Source organism: Sarcophilus harrisii, chromosome 3, assembly GCF_902635505.1.
Source record: "Sarcophilus harrisii chromosome 3, mSarHar1.11, whole genome shotgun sequence".
Taxonomy (NCBI): Eukaryota; Metazoa; Chordata; class Mammalia; order Dasyuromorphia; family Dasyuridae; genus Sarcophilus; species Sarcophilus harrisii.
In genome coordinates this window covers 71,714,455-71,726,123 of record NC_045428.1, presented here as the reverse complement: position 1 = coordinate 71,726,123, position 11,669 = coordinate 71,714,455, and positions in this window count along the sequence as shown.

The window sequence follows — 11,669 nt, the reverse complement described above, 5'->3', positions numbered from 1 at the left end:
ATCTATCAGTGTTATCATGTGGGACTCACCCTTTCCCCAAATACTATTATCTATTGTAGATGCAATTTCTCATGTTTCCCAGAATCTCTTATTATTTTCCCACTTTTTTGGTTCTTTGCGACTTTCAGTCCTATGTTGGCAAAGCTTCCACTGGGAGCTGCCAAACCACGCCTCAGGCAAAAACATATAGTGTAAGATTCCTAAGATACCCAGATAAAAATAAAGGACTGTCCCATGGACTCTAGGCTACCTCACTTCCCAATTAAATTGAATGTGAGGGAAAATTTTCTGAGTGAATGTAGTAATATGAAAAAATTTCGAAAGGGCAAAGGATGGGAAATCAGGGAAAGGAAGAATGTGAAGAAGAAGGCAAAGAGAATTATCTTCAGTCATCAGCTGGGGCTAAATGCTCTAATTACTAAGGAAGTTTCCTGGCCAATTAGAGAAAGCAGCTGTGTGGTATAGATACATTTTGCTATCCTCAGTCTGTCACTACTTTATTTTTGTTCCCTAAAGGGAGCCAAAATTGATTCTGGCTTTAAAAGCTCCCCCAATAATCAAATCATAGGTTCCTTGCTGAGCTCATTCCCAGGTGTAATCTCTGGAGATTTAGGAACTAGGAGATTTTGGAGAAAAGGTTATGTAAGACTTCAGAATTTTGACACTGTGATTCATTAATCACAGATAGGAATAGAGATTCAGAATTGGGAGAAAACTTAGAGATAATCTACTCAAATCTCCTCATTTCACAAATTACAAAACTGAGACTCAGAGAAGAGAAAGGTTTTGCAAAAGATTACATAAATTATGTATAATAAAACTAAGATTAGAATCCAAACCTTTTGCCTTTTGGCTTGATATAATAAAGGGAGCATCCTGTACTCATATAGGTTTTAGCTTTGAGAGTGCTAGTTTTCTTCCAGCAAAAGGGCTATGCTTGACAAGCAGCTTTTGGGGAAGTGTTTTTCATCTTGCTTTTTTATAGGTTGAGCCGAGAGTAATATTCTCTATTAAATTCCCATCCTTCGATAACATCCATAACACTACAAAGTTGGATGAGAAATTGACCTCCAATGATTATATCGCATTATTAAATCCTGCCCTCAAGTGCATATGCAAGTCTCCTGTTGCCTTCAGTGACAGCTGTCTGTACACCCTGGAAATAATATTTCTTTTCCTGAAGTAATTATCTTTAGAATTACTTTGAAATTTTATGAAATTAAATGCCATTTATTCATTAACATTAAAAAACCCAGAAATATCTTCCCATCTGCCTTTGATGGAATCAACCCTTTATTCAATCTAATGTTACCACAAATGAATTTGCCTGCTTAAGCAGCTTCTTCAAGTCCTTGCATTTTTTTTAATTCTTAAAAGTAGTGGATATTATAGCCTAATGACAATGCTATCTATTGATGAAACAATCTAAGTTAGAAGGTAACAATCAAGAAAACATTCATATATTAAACAGAATAAGTTATAATGCATATATGAATGTCTGTCTGGATACTTCCATTTATATTATATATTTATATGGTGATAGACTGATAGAGATCTCAGGAGAATAATACAACTTGGTAGCTTTTTTTTTCCTGATTGCTATTGTGCTCTGTTATAAATCATATATTTTTCATTTAGATATGCTAAATAGTTTTTTCTTTCTTTAATAATGGGAAAAAATCTTTTTGTACAGTGCTCAGAATAAAAATTAATACGAATATTGTTCAGCTCTGTGTTAGTGAAGTGAATTTAAATGACTTCAGCTAGAAAGTTAATTTTATCTCTGGAAGAGAAAAAAAAAAGTTGAAAGCAATTGCACAGGATTTGGCTATAACTTCTAAAGTGCTAATCAGCTAATGGTATATAGCAGAATAGAAATCTGGGTGATTTAAATTTTTCTTCTCTTTTAGGTCTATGTGAAAATATAAAACTTTTTATCTTGAGAATCTCAAATTTCCAAGATCAAGAATGTTGATGTTTTATTCAGTTAACTCCTTTTTGATTTGAACTAGAATTGCTCCTAGAATACTAGAGTTTATCCTCTCACAATCATAGAGTGATTTGAGTTGGAAAGACCTCTAGTGAGCCAGCTACTTCATTTCCTGCATGTGACAGGGTTGATTTCATTTTCCATAAATCATCTCTAATAGAGGAGTGTCAAGACAACTGTAGCTAGTGATGTGCCTTCCATAACTGGTTTCTTTCTCTTTATCTGTATATTGTACTTCAGTGTGATAGGTCTTAGGTCACCAATAAACCACATAGGACAATTTTTTCTCTCAGACTCACCAACTCCAGGATTTAGATTGAGAGTAAATGATAGTTTCTCTGAACTAGAGTTACCCAATAGCTAGCTTATATAGTGGGAGAATGAATGTACAAGATTTTTTTACTTATTGCCTTGCCCTACTCCTTAGGATCGCACATTTGAGTTATAAGGGATCTTAAAGGACATTTAGTCCAAGTCCTTCATAGAAGAGATATTGAAACTTAAATGGAAGATCTCACAAATAATTATCATGAGAGTTAGGACCTGAACTTATATCTTCTTAGTCTGGAGTCATTATTGTCTCCATTATATCACAGTGTTTCATAAGGCAGTGTGGTATTCTTCAAAGGGTTCAAGACTTGGAGAAAATAGTAATATAGGTTTAGAATCAGCACTCAATATATGGGCAAGTCACTTAAGGTCTCTGAGTCACAGTTTCCATACTAGTCAAAGGGATTTCATAGTAACCATATATATTTCACTAGAAACAGTTGTTGGGTTTAGAATCAAAGAATCATGACTTTGTCCTGGTCTCTGGAAGTTTTTTCTTTCTTGCTTGCTCCATCCTTTCTCTTCTTGACTAGTGGACGTTAAGCAAAATTTATAACTTATAGCCTTTGAGTAAGAAAAAACTGAGTTCAAGAAATGCCTTTGAAGCTAGAGCTATGGGACATTAGGCAAATCATTTGCTTCATTTATAAAAGGAATGGGTTGGACTAGATCACTTCTGGCAGTCTTACCACTTTAAATCTATGATCCTATGAATCTACCTCATACATTTGTTTTAAGGAAATAAATAAGATCACAAATGTAGAATATTTCTCCAACTTTAAAGTGAAAAGTATAGAAATGCAATAATCTAAATATCACATGGTTTTTTTTTTTACTAATTTATTTTACTAATAAATACTATAGAAAACTATATATTGTTCAGGGGAAAGAACATGATTAGAAGAAAGCAAATCATTATCTTGTGAAGATTTAATATAGCTTATGGCCCAATTCTTTTTAATTCTCTACATCCTTAATGACCTACTCTTACCAAGTCTTGTTCTTCAATGATTCTTATTCTTCCTAGCTAGCTGCTTTGATTTAGTAATATTGTTGAGACTTCAGTCTTTAGGAGCTTAAGGTTAACAGCCTTAAGGTCTGGGTATAGCAAATGTGCTGCCATTCTCTGTAGTCTCTGTAGTAAAATCACTATGGACATCAATACTTTGATTCCTTTACCAAAAATTCTGCTGGAGAATTGCCTCCTTTGTTTCCTTTGTTGGCATTGTGTTTGGAACATACAAATTTGATCAACATTTATTGATTGATTGATGGACTGATGTTGACAATAATATGAGATGGCTCTTTTCATCTTTGGCTCCAAGGTGTCCATTTTATCCAAAGCCATCTCTAATGCTCCTGATCACTATCTAGCCATTGGACCCAGATAGTTCTGGAGGGGAATGTGGAGTAGGTAAACCTTTCCCAGCCCTCCTTCACTTAAATCCAATTCACTTGCATTTCATGGTGTCACCTCCCTGATGTCATGGTCCTCCTCAAGAATGAAGGGCAAACAACAAAAACAAGCTCTTCCCTACTTTGAACATAAAGAGATTAGTTAGTGAACAAAAGAGATAAGAATAAGGTATAAATTCTAGAAAGCATAAAAGTCATTGAGTTATAGGGAATAGAAGGAATAGTGTGGAAGCAAGAAAGAGTGGGGGGGCAAGGAATATGTCAAACCATTCTTTCTAACCTATAGAATTAAGGATAATGAGAGGAATAGTGTCTCCTAAAGAAGTTTGTATATGATGTGATATCCTTAGGGAAGAATCAAGTTTCTCTTTAAGCAAGTTGGCTAAAAGAATATTGGATGAAATTTTTTGTGGCCAAAGGGAATTTTTTGACAACTGAATGGTGGTTCTGAATTACTCAGCAGAGTGGACTAAATGATGAGAACCTAGACTGAAATGACCCTAAAAAGAAGAGAAATAATTAGGTTAGGGATGAGAATTTTGGAAGAGATGGTACATCAAGTCTAATAAAGGACTTTCTTACTATGTGACAATTACTGTGATAAGTTCTGAAGATAAAAACACAAGGAGAAAGATAATGCTTATTTATTCTTTCTACAGCAAGAAAATAACAGTATAAAAGGGAGTAAAAAGAGATAAAAAAGAGAAATGAAAGTATATCAGTCACAAAGGCATGGAAGAGAAGACAGAAGTCTTGTGGAGATTTAAAAATGAAAAATGACTGTCCTGGGTCTCCTTAATGTAGAGGGTCTGAGAGTAAATAGCAAATAAGTGGGAAAGGCAACAGTTAGCAGAAGATATTTCCAGTGTGAAAATATTCATGGGTGGAGTGAGTTTTCAGAGTAATAGAGCTTCTATGACATGGTAGACAAAGTCCTGTGGAAAATCAAGAATGCAGATTGGGGAGGATAGAAGATAGGCTGGCATGTTTCTTCCTTGTAAGACTGTGAAGAAAAATTTCGTAGATTAAGGAAGAGTATAAAAAAACAGGGAAATTGATGTGACAGGCACCTTCAATAGAGTCTGTGCATAAATAATCTATGATTTCACAAGCTATGTGCCCCCTAACAGTTTTGTAGGCTTTGATTGAATTGAGCTTTTGGAACTGGAGGAATTGAGGAAGGATGCTTCCACAAAATTGCTTTACTTGGACTTTATTAATAATAATTAATAGTTAACATTTATATAGTATTTACTATGTGCCAGGTATCATCACAAATACTTTATAATGATGAAAAAACAAGGGAAACAGGCAAAATGCTTTGCCCAGGTCACATAGCCAGTATCTGAGGAAAGAAATGAACTCAGATATTCTTGATTTGATACCTAATACTCTATCCACATCATCACCTAATTGTCCTTGTCTTTGATAAATGCAAATGGGTTCAGACAGAGTTTGATGTTTCCTCCTTGATGTTTCAGCCAACACAGATCATACATTTTAGAATATCAAGACTCTCCCAATTCCATCTTACAAATGAGGTAACTGAATTGAGAAAGAATTATTTGTGGTCAGGCAGGTAATAACCAGATTAGGCAGCTATGATTCAAAACTGATTCTCTACCTTCAGATGCAGCACCCTTTTGCTTATACCTACAGCCTTAAATATGGAACCTATAGTGAACCTCCAGATCTGTAGGATACATTTGCGTTATTCCTTCCTATACCCGGTTTTCCCAGTATTACTACCAGTATCAGTCTTTCACTCAGGCTATATTGGAACTTCCTTCTACTTGACTTTCTATTAGCTGAATTTAACTAACAAGTATTAGGGCCAACGGAAACTGGAAAATTATCCTTACTTCCAGATTTTGACTTCAATTACTGTAGGATTTGGAGTATGCTGCCTGGGGGTTATACAAGGCTCACTATTCCTACTCTAATTTTATTCCCCATCTCTCTTTCCTCCCCCTCACCACACTTTTCATGTTACTTATTTTTCAAATCCAAGCTGACAAGGAAAAACGCATCTTAGGCTACACACCTTAACAGAAAAACCCAGCTACCTAACCCCTATACACTATACACACATTATACACACACACATATACTCCCATCATAAAATCAGGCACCTGACCTTACATGTATTTAAATGATTCTAACATTCTAACATCTGGCCAATATTTTCCCAGATAAAATTTAAGCCCTTAAAGCAATCATAATACTTGCCTATCTTAACAAAAGGTCAATGACTAAGAAAGGTGTAGGATAGTCAGGAATTATGTATTTTATTCTGCTCTTGACTCTGACCTTATATGATTATAAATGTCAGTCTTGAACTTGCACTCTCCATTCCTTGTGTCCTGAATTATTTTATTTTTAACTTAGCCAAATAGATTCTGACCCTAAATGCATAGATGAAATCTTGATAGTGATCCTCTATAACTCATAAGAAACCTTTCAGTCTCTGATATACACAACCAACCAACATTGATTAAATGTCTGCCAAGTGCTAGGTGCCACTGTTAATGCTGCAGGTACCAGGACAAAAGTGAAATTCAATTCCTACCCTTGAGAATTTAATGATCTAGCCAGTAGACTCAGCATATAAAAATATTCAAAATAGGTCTATTTTGGGGAGAAAGCACTGGCAGCTCAGAGGGAATAAAAAAGGTTTTATTTAGAAAAACTTGAACTGTGTCTTGTTGAAAGTTAGGGCTTCTGAGGACCAGAGGAGATGAATGACATCCCAGGGGTGACAATCATGACAAAGCTATGAAGATGAAAGATGGAATGTCATGTGTGAGAAAGTTAGAAGACTAGATTGGCTAGAGTAAAGTGTGCATAATGACTAAATATATGTATGTATGTGTGTACATGTATATATATGTGCATATATAAAATATATAATAAAGATATATATATATATATATAATATAACATATATAATATGTAACATATAATAAAGTTATAAATATTGAATGGGTCAGGTTGGGAGTAAATACCAAACATAGGAGCTTATTTTTTTTAATCCTAAAGGTAAGAGGAAGCCGCTAGATTTATTGGATAAGAAAATGAAAGGTCAAATTTGTAATTTGCCATCTATGAGAAGAATGGATTGGAATAGAAACAGAATTGAGGCAGCGTCTCAATTGGAGACTTAAATCAGTCCAGGTAAGAGACGGTGGTTACCTGAAACAGGGTGGTAGTCATATAAATGAATGGAAGAGACATTATGAAAGTAAAAATAAAATAAGAAACAGAAAGCTATACTGGAAAGGGCAAGTCTTGAAGGATACCTTGTTGTTGCTTATTCATTTCAATTATGTCTGACACTTTATGGCCCCATTTGGAGTTTTTTTTGGTAAAGTTATTGAAATAATTTGCCATTTTCTTCTCCAGATCATTTTACAAATAAGGAAACTGAGGTAAACAAGATTAAGTGACTTGACCAGGGTCATACAATTAATATGAATATCAGGTAAGATTTGAATTCAGGTTATTCTGACTTCATATCCAGTGTTCTATCCATTGTGAAACCTATAGCATCCCTAAATAGTTTTTGACATTGGGTCAGATAGTTTGTCCTTCAGGATCTTATATTTCCTTCTAAAATGCTATAAGTTCATACCAAAATGTAACTTTAAAGTATTTAAATCTCTTTATATAATATTATCCCCTTTGATCCTCAGAATAACTTTATTTTAAAAGCAAGAAAACTGGCTTAGAAAGATTATGCAACTTGCCTTTGGTCCCATATCCAGGAAATATCTGTATCAGGATTTGAATCTTTACCATCCGATTCAAGTGCAGTGGCTTGGTTCTTTAAATCACTATTATTTTCTTAAGTTAGAAAAGGAGCCTAATGCTAATTTCTTCCTCCTTGCCTCATGTCTTTCATGTACAGATTTTTTCATCCATTTGTTTAATACACATATATATGGTTCTTCCTATATTAAATGAATTGTTTTTTATTTTTATTTTAAAGAGTGATTACACTAGTATAATTCATGTGTAATCATATTATTTCTTAATGGAAAGTCTAGATATACTTGGGAGTTAGTTCTATATTACAGGAACACATTTGACATGATTACTGAGTAGGAGGTTGAAAGACCCATTGCCCCTGAATTCCTTCCCCATCCTCTTATGCTACCTGAAATTCCATTACTAAAAATGTGTTCATTTGTATGATCAGACATTTTATTTTAAATTTCTTGTTTAAACAAGAACTTTCAACAGTAATAATTTACCTCCCTGGCACTTCAAGGTTTATAAAATTCTTTTCTTCAAAATAATGCTCTAAGGAAAATTCTTATAGTGCTCTTTGTGACCTATTTTAGGGTTTTCTTGGCAAAGATACTGAAGTGGTTTGCTGTTTTCTTTCTCTAGTTCATTTAATAGATGAGGAAATTAAGGCACATAGCATTAAGTGACTTACCTATGGTCACACAACTAGTAAACTTCTGATGTGAACTCAGAAAGATGAATCTTTTTGACGCCAATTTAATTGGTAACTCCCAGATGAAGAAATTCCCTTTTCTACTGTACTATCTCTGCAATTTATAGTCTTAGAAATTTGTCTAGAGCATGGCAATGTTTGTTGACTTGCTCTGTGTTATACAATCCAGTTGTAGTTTTTAATTCAAATTGAAACTTGAATGCAGATTCTCCTGGCTTTTTGGAGCCAGATCTCTGGTTATATGAAACATGTTCATCACACAAATACACATATGCACACAAATACATACCTCACATATTATTATAGAAAATCCCCCTATATTAATACAGATATTTGATTCTTTTGTACCTTTTAGTCTTATAAATTTGCCTGAAGAAATAAGAGGTTAAGTAACTTTTTTGAAGTCACAGAGTCAGTACATGTCATATCTATAACTTGTATCCAGGAGTTCCTGAGTCTGTGGCTCTGTCTCTATTCTCTATGTCACACTGCTACTACTTACATTTGTCTCTCTTTGGTCCTACTTGGCAGAGATTTAGCTCCTTTGGCAGATCTCCCCCCCCAAAAAAAAAATAACAGGATAATTACCTTAATTTTCCATACCCATACCCAAGGGATGCTCTGAGTCCAGATATCCAGCCATGGCTTTCAGCTGGAACAAGGTCAGTCATAGGCACATAATAAGTAGAACTGCCACATTAAACTTACCACTTTCTATTTAGTGTTGCTTATTTTCTCCACACAAAGAATAAAATTCTAACCTAGGAATATGTCTGGTATGGGAAGAAAGCTGCCTTGGTGACATTTTTATAACTTAGCATCTGAAGGCAAATTTAACCACAGTAGAAATAGCAAATGACTCTCAACTTAATGAGAAGCTATTTTCAATAAACATTATATCTGAGGACTTACTCAGTTGAAGAGTCCAAATAAAGCTGAGAAAGACTTTTCACTAAGAAAATCATTCCTTCTTTAGGTAGCAATAGTTCATTTCATTTGATTTATTTTATAGCTTCTGTCAATAGCTAAAATGCTTCTCCCCCTGACCTCTACCACCACTGTTTCCATTCTTCAGGACTGAGAGGGTGGTTAAAGAAATATAGATGCCAGTAGCTCAATAAGTTTATAATCAAAGGTTTCTCTCTTAATTGTGAATGCCTGCTATACCTGACTCAAGGAAATCCCGTAGATTTTATATTTGAGGAAGAATTCTTTACAAAACATTTGGGAGTGAATTTAAAACTCCTAACATGTATGATCCCATTTTTAAAGATAAGTTGATTTGTATGCCAGTCTTGTTTTACTTATTAGAAGTGGTGATGGCAGCTAAGGTATTTATTACCAAACCACAGAACTTAAGAAGGTTTTATAGGCACTCAATAAGTATACACTGAATAGCTCTGGATTAGGTGGGAAAAAGTAGACCAGAGGACTTCTGGGGCATTGAACAAACCATGATCAATAAATCAGTCCTGAGTGAGCTTCTATCACAATTATGATAGCTTTGTTCTAGGCACTGAGCCTTTTGAATTTTTAGGTTACCACAAAGTCTTTCAAATCTGAAAACTCATAATCCCAATGTGAAATGATGTGTTATCCTTGCCATAATCAATGTGCCTTGAAAACTTAGATGCAAATCATTTGCATTTACATTGGACCATTCCAATGAGGGTCCTTCCATCTAATTAAAGGTTAGCTTTTTCCTTAGCTGTAATGGGAGAGAATTATACTAGGAGTGTAATATCAAACTCAAATAAAAATTGATGGGATGGGAAGATCACTAAACCATATACAAAAAAAAAAAACCCTGTGGGCCAAACTACGTATAAATGTTATTTCTGTTTACTTATATTTTTACTTATTTTATTAATAATTTCCTCCTTGCATTTCAATCTGGTTTAAACTTCATAGGAGTATTGGTATAAGCATACTTGACACTTCTGGATTAGAAGACTAATTATTAAGGTTTTTTCTAGTCTGACAATTTATGTTTCTGTTTTCTGTGAGAAAGTATAAAAATTCTAGTGAGTAAAGTGTCTTTTTTACTCTTGTGCATACATGCTTTAGTGTTTGTTTGTAGTCAAGTTGTAGGGAACTTTGAAAGTTGTCTCATAGGGAATGTGGGAAAACTGGGACACTAATAAATTGTTGGTGGAATTGTGAATACATCCAGCCATTCTGGTGAGCAATTTGGAACTATGCTCAAAAAGTTATCAAACTGTGCATACCCTTTGATCCAGCAGTGCTACTACTGGGGTTATATCCCAAAAAAATCTTAAAGAAGGGAAAGGGACCTGTATGTGCAAATGTTTGTGGCAGCCCTTTTTGTAGTGGCCAGAAGCTGGAAACTGAGTAGATGCCCATCAATTGGAGAATGGCTGAATAAATTGTGGTATATGAATGTTATGGAATATTATTGTTCTGTAAGAAATGACCAGCAGGATGATTTCAGAAAGACCTGAAGAGACTTACATGAACTAATGTTGAATGAAAGGAGCAGGTCCAGGATATCATTATATACAATACTATATGATGATCAATTCTGATGGACATGGCTCTCTTCAACAATGAGATGAACCAAATCAGTTCCATTTGTTCAATAATGAATAGAAGCAGCTTTACCCAGCAAAAGAACCCTAGGAAATGAGTGTGAACCACTATATAGCATTTCTAATCCCTCTGTTTTTGTCTGCTTGAATTTTTGATTTCCTTCATGGGTTAATTGTAGATTATTTCAAAGTCCAATTCTTTTTGTGCAGCAAAATAACTGTATGGATATGTATACATGTATTGTATTTAACATATACTTTAACATATTTAACATGTATTGGTCTACCTACCATCTGGGGGAGGGGGTGGGGGGAAGACAGGGAAAAATTGGAACAAAAGGTTTTGCAATTGTCAATGGTGAAAAATTACCCAAGCATATATCTTGTACAAAAAAAGAGTTATAATAAAAAACAATAAAAGGAAAGTTGCCTCACAGTAATTCAGTTCACTCCATTTATGATGATATGACTGTAGGTACAATTTCCCACCCTTAACCCTACTCCCCACTTCCCCTCCAAACAGCAAAGTTTATTGACCTTGCTATACATATTGGATGATTGTGTTGTTATCAATCCTTTATCTGTTGGGAATTGAGGAAATTATTTCAGAACAATTGCCATTCATTAACTCTGATCCTCTTGCATATGAATTCCACTTTTTTGTTGAGAAAGTCAATTTTGAAAATTTGGTAAGACATTTTTGAACCTGTAAGTGTCACTTTTCTTAAATGTATCAGGAAAAACAAAATTTCACACCTGCCACTGCCTTCCAACTAGTGAAATAAGTTGGGTTTTGGTTTATCTCTTTATAAATATCTTCAATTTACCCTAGTTGTCATTTCCTGTGGAACCTCATATTTGGCTTTTCCCATTTTTCTCTCTGATTCTATGAAAGGTAAACAACCTCTAAGTCTCTTGCTGA